The sequence below is a fragment of the Notamacropus eugenii genome, chromosome 4 (genome assembly GCF_028372415.1).
Source record: "Notamacropus eugenii isolate mMacEug1 chromosome 4, mMacEug1.pri_v2, whole genome shotgun sequence".
NCBI lineage: Eukaryota > Metazoa > Chordata > Mammalia > Diprotodontia > Macropodidae > Notamacropus > Notamacropus eugenii.
In genome coordinates this window covers 361557668-361563667 of record NC_092875.1, presented here as the reverse complement: position 1 = coordinate 361563667, position 6000 = coordinate 361557668, and positions in this window count along the sequence as shown.

Sequence of the window (6000 nt, the reverse complement as noted above, 5' to 3'; positions counted from 1 at the left end):
TCTTAAAAAGCAGAATTGGCCAAATGGAAAAGATAGCTGAAGAAAATAATTCCTTGAAAATTAAAATTGGGTAAGTGGAAACTAAGGACTCTATGAGACATCCAGAATCAGTCAAACAGAATGAAAATGATAAAAGAAATATATAAAATACCTCATTGGAAAAAACAACTGACTTGAAAAAATAGATACAGGAGATATAATTCAATAATTATTGGACTGCCAGAAAATTTTGACAAAAAAAGAGCCTGTACAGCATCTTTCAAGAAATTATTAGAGAACTCTGCCCTGATGTCTAAAAACTAGAGGGTAAAATGATAATTGAAAGAACCCACCAATCACCTCCCGAAAGAGATCTTGAAATGAAAACTGCAAGGAACATAGTAGTCAAATTCCAGAACTATCAGGTCAAGGGGGAAATACTGCAATCACAGAGAGAGAGAGAGAGAGAGAGAGAGAGAGAGAGAGAGAGAGAGAGAGAGAGAGAGCAGAGAGAGTAAGAAATACAGAGAGAGACAGAGAGAAATATAAACAAGGGGGGAAATAGGATGGAGGGAAATACACAGTTAACAATCATAATTGTGATTATGAATGGGATGAACTCTCCCATCAAATGGAAGTAAATTGAAGAATCAAAAAGAAAAGAATGTTACAATATTTTGTTTATATGAAGCACAGAGACATAGAGAATAACAGGTAAAAGACTGGAGCAGAATATATGATGTTGAAGTGAAGAAAAAAAGCAGGGGTAGCAATCATGATCTTTGATAAAGCAGAGGTAAAAATCGATCTAATTAAAAGAGAAAAGGAGGGAAACAATATCTTGCTAAAAAAGTAACATAGACAATGAAGTAATATCAATTATATGTGTGTGTGTGTGTGTATACCAAATGGTATAGCATATAAAATTCTTAAAGGAGAATTTAATTTTACAGGAGGCAATAGTAAAATTATACTAGTGGAGAACTGCAGCCTCAAACTCCCCCTCTCAGAACTAGATAAATCTAACCACAAAAGAAACAATAAATATGGATGTGAATAGAATGTTCGAAAAGTTAAATATGATAGACCTCTGGAGAAAATTAAATGGGGTTTAAATGGAATATACGTTTTTTCTCAGTGGGATATGGCACCTACACAAATATTTACCATGAATTAGTGCATAAAAATCTCCCAAAAAAATGCTGAAAAACAAAGGCAATAAGTGCATTCTTTTCACATCATGGTGCAATAAAATAAGTATAAGAAAGTGACATGGAAAGCCAGATTTTAAAACAATTAGAAACTAAATAATGTAATCCTAAAGAATGAGTAAGTTAAACAACAAATCATAGAAACAATCAATAATTTGATGAAAGAGAATAACAATAATTTTTTAAAATGCCAAAATTTACGAGATGCAGTCAAAGCAGTTCTTAGGGGAAAATTTATATCTCTGAATGCCGACATCGATAAAATCAAAAAAAGGCAGATGCATGAATTGTGCATGCAACTAAAAAGAATGAATTTTAAATCCCCAACTAAACACTAAATTAGGAGTTCTGAAAATCAGAGAACACATTAATAAAATTGAAAATAAGAAAACTATTAAACTAATAAATAAAACCAAAGATGGTTTTATGAAAACCCCAATAAAACAGAAAAACCTTTGGTTAATTTGATATAAGAAAAAAAGAAAACTAAATTACCAGTATTTAAAAGGAAAAGGGTGAATTTGCCACCAATTTAGAGGAAATTAAGGCAATAACTAGGAGCTATTTTGCCCAACTTTATTCTAGTAAATCCAAGAATCTAAATGAAATGGATGCATATTTACATAAAACATAAATTGTCCAGATTAATAAAAGAGGAAATAAAATATTTATATAACCCTACCTGAGGAAAAAAATGAACAAGCCATCAATGAACTCCCTAGGAAAAAGTCTTCTGGGCCAGAAGAAATAATAAGTGAGTTCTACCAAATATATGTATATATAATTAATAAAATATATAAATAAATAAAATAAAGAGAAAATTATATATCATCTTCTGTTTATTTTATTTATTTATTTTAAGTTTTCAACATTCATTTCCACAAAATTTTGAGTTCCAAATTTTCTCTGCATCTCTCCCCTCCTCCCATGCCAAAACACTGAGCATTATAATTGCTACTATCACCAAACTGCCCTCCCTTCTAACATCCCTCCCTTCCCTTATCCCCATCTTCTCTTTTGTCCTGTAGGGCAAGATAAATTTCTATACCCCATTACCTCTATTTCTTATTTCCCAGTTGTATGCAACTTTGAGTTTCAACTTCTCTTTCTTCCTCCCTCCCCACCCATCCTCATTGGGAAGGCAATCAATTCAATATAGGCCATATACATGCAGTTTTGCAAATGACTTCCATAATAGTCATGTTGTGTAAGACTAACTATATTTCCCTCCATCCTATCCTGCCCCCTGTTTCTTCTATTCTCTCTTTGAACCTTGTCCCTCCCCAAGAGTGTTGACTTGAAATTACTCCCTCCTCCCACTGCCCTCCCTTCCATCATCCCCCCGACCCTGTTTATCCTCTTCTCCCACATTTTCCTGTATTGTAACATAGGTGTTCATACCAAAATGAGTGTGTGTTTTATTCCTTCCTTGAGTCAAATGTGATGACAGTAAGCTTCATGTTTTCTCTTTAACCTCCCCCCTTTTCCCCTCCATTGAAAAGTCTTTTTCTTGCCTCTTTTATGAGAGATAATTTGTCCCATTCTATTTCTCCCTTTCTCCTCCCAGTATCTTCCTCTCACCCCTTATTTTCATTTTTTAGATATGATCCCATTCTATTCCACTCACCTTGTGCTCTCTCTCTCTCTCTCTGTCTCTCTGTCTCTGTCTCTGTCTCTGTCTCTCTCTGTCTCTCTCTGTCTCTCTCTCTCTCTATATATATATGTGTGTGTGTGTGTGTGTGTGTGTGTGTGTGTGTGTGTAATCCCACCAACTATCCACATGCTGAAAAAAGTTTCAAGACTTACAAATATTGTCTTTCCATGTAAGAATGTAAACAGTTCAACTTTACTAAGTCCCTTATGACTTCTCTTTGCTGTTTACCTTTTCATGCTTCTCTTCATTCTTGTGTTTCAAAGTCAATTTTTCTTTTCAGCTCTGGTCTTTTCATCAAGAATGCTTGAAAGTCCTCAATTTCATTGAAAGACCATTTTTTCCCCCTTTAGTATTCCACTCAGTTTTGCTGGGTAGGTGATTTTTGGTTTTAGTCCTAGTTCCTTTGACTTCTGGAATATCATATTCCATGCTCTTTGATCCCTTAATGTAGAAGCTGCTAGATCTTGTGTTATCCTGATTGTATTTCCACAATACTCAAATTGTTTCTTTCTAACTGCTTGCAATATTTTCTCCTTGACCTGGGAACTCTGGAATTTGGCTACAATATTCCTAGGAGTTTCTCTTTTTGGATCTCTTTCAGGAGGTGATCAGTGGATTCTTTCAATATTTACTTTTCCCCCTGGTTGTAGAATATCAGGGCAGTTTTCCTTGATAATATCATGAAAGATGATGTCTAGGCTCTTTTTTTGGTTATGACTTCCAGGTAGTCCCATATTTTTTAAATTGTCTCTCCTGGATCTGTTTTCCAGGTCAGTTGTTTTTCCAGTGAAATATTTCACATTATCTTCCATTTTTTTTTCATTCTTTTGGTTTTGTTTGTGATTTCTTGGTTTCTCATAAAGTCATTAGCCTCCATCTGTTCAATTCTAATTTTTAAAAAACTATTTTCTTCAGTGAGCTTTTGAACCTCCTTTTCCATTTGGCTAATTCTGCTTTTTAAAGCCTTCTTCTCCTCATTGGCTTTTTGAACCTCTTTTGCCAATTGAGTTAGCCTATTTTTAAAGGTGTTATTTTCTTCAGCATTTTTTTTGGGTCTCCTTTAGCAAGTTGTTGACTTGCTTTTCATGATTTTCTTGCATCTCTTTCATTTGTCTTCCCAATTTTTCCTCCATCTCTCTTATTTTATCTTCAGAATCTTTTTTGAGCTCTTCCATGCCCTGAGACCATTGAGTATTTATTTTGGATGTTTGTCATTCAGAAGCCTTGACATTTATGTCTTTCCTGATGGTAAACATTGTTCTTCCTCATCAGAAAGGATGGGAGAAGATATCTGTTCATCAAGAAAGTAACCTTTTATAGTCTTATTTTTTTCCCCTTTTTGAGGCATTTTCCCAACCAGTTACTTGACTTTTGGTTCTTTTGTCAAGAGTGGGGTGTACTCTGGGTATCTGTAAGATATCAGTTCCTCCAAGGTGGCACAGTCAAGTATGTACACTGATCTAGGAGCAACCAGAAACTTTTGTACCCAGAATCTGTGAGTAATAGAATCCCCCTGGCCTCCTGTTCCACCAAGCCAACACTGGGGTCTGAGATTCAAATAAATTGCTTGATTCCCCCAGGGGCTTTCAGTGGGGGCAGGGCTGCCATTCAGTGTGAGATAAAAATCAGCTGCTCAATTCCTCCTGGAGTATTAGGTGGGGATAACCTAGAAGAATTTCCAATAAGATCAGGGGCAAAACAAGGATACCCATCATTGCCACTATTATTCAATATTATTCTAGAAATATTAGCTTTAGCAATAAGAGAAGAAAAAGAAATTGAAGGAATTAAAATAGACAATGAGGAAACAAATCTGTCACTCTTTGCTGATGATATGATGGTATACTTGGAGAATCCTAGAAAATCAACTAAAAAAACTACCTGAAATACTGAACTTTAGCAAAGCCACAGCATATAAAATAAACTCATATAAGTTACCAGCATTTCTATATATTGCCAACAAAGACCAACAACAAGAGATAGAAAAAGAAATTTCATTTATAGTAATTGTAGTCCATAAAAAATACATGGGTATCTACCTGCCAAGACAAATCCAGGAACTATAAGAACACAATTACCAAACACTTTTCATACAAATAAAGTCAGATCTAGATAACTGGAAAAAAATATCAGTTGCTCATGTATAGGTTGAGTTAATATAATCAAAATGACAAGTCTACTTAAATTTATTTACATATTTAGTGTCATACCAAAACATGGTTTATAGAGCTAGAAAAAATAATAACAAAATTCATCTGGAAGGATAAAATATCAAGAATATCAAGGGAATGAGTGAAAAAAATGCAAAGGAAAGTAGCCTAGTTAAAATAAATCTAAAACAATACCATAAAGTAGTAGTCATCCAAACTATCTTATTTCACTGCATAATAATTTCCATTGCATAATCATCATACCCTAGGTTTTCTTTTAGTCCAAATATAGTTTCTAACCTTTCCTTGTATAATTGTTACATAGTATAATTCTGTTTGACAAGCCACTTAAGAGGTGAACAGAGCAGGAATGTGTTCAGCAGAGGCATATGGATACACATTTATCTCTCATGCACTGTGAGCCAAGAGTATAGAATTCTCAATGCATATGCATTGTCAGTTTATTTCCAAAACTCTACTTATATGGTTTGTTTAGAGTAGTGCAGTACTAACATTATTGTCACTCAATTCAATGAAGAGCCATAGGTGCAAGAGGAGTAGGCAAGTGGGTGAAGCTGCCATGAATGAGTCATGTGATATAGTTAGATTTGCATCTTCCCAATTTTATCATATATTCACAAGTATTCTATGCATCCTAATCTTGCATCAAAGTTAAGAATTTAATGATTTTTAAGTAATGCCAGCCCAGTTTTTTAATTTATTTCCCATAATGACCATACTTCACTTTTTGTGCTCAAAATCTACAATGATTATGTGGGGAAATATGGTATTTGGTACTCCTTAAGAAATAGAGTGGTGGATCAATGGAATAAGTCAGGTACACAAGACACACTACTAAATGAATATAATAGTCTACACTTTGGCAAACCAAAACACTCCGATTTTTGCTTTTGCTTTGTGTGAGATCATGACTGTCATCACTGCCTTTTTTTGTTTTATTTCAGCTCAAGAATATTAGATTCTGCTCCACTCATTATTTTAACTC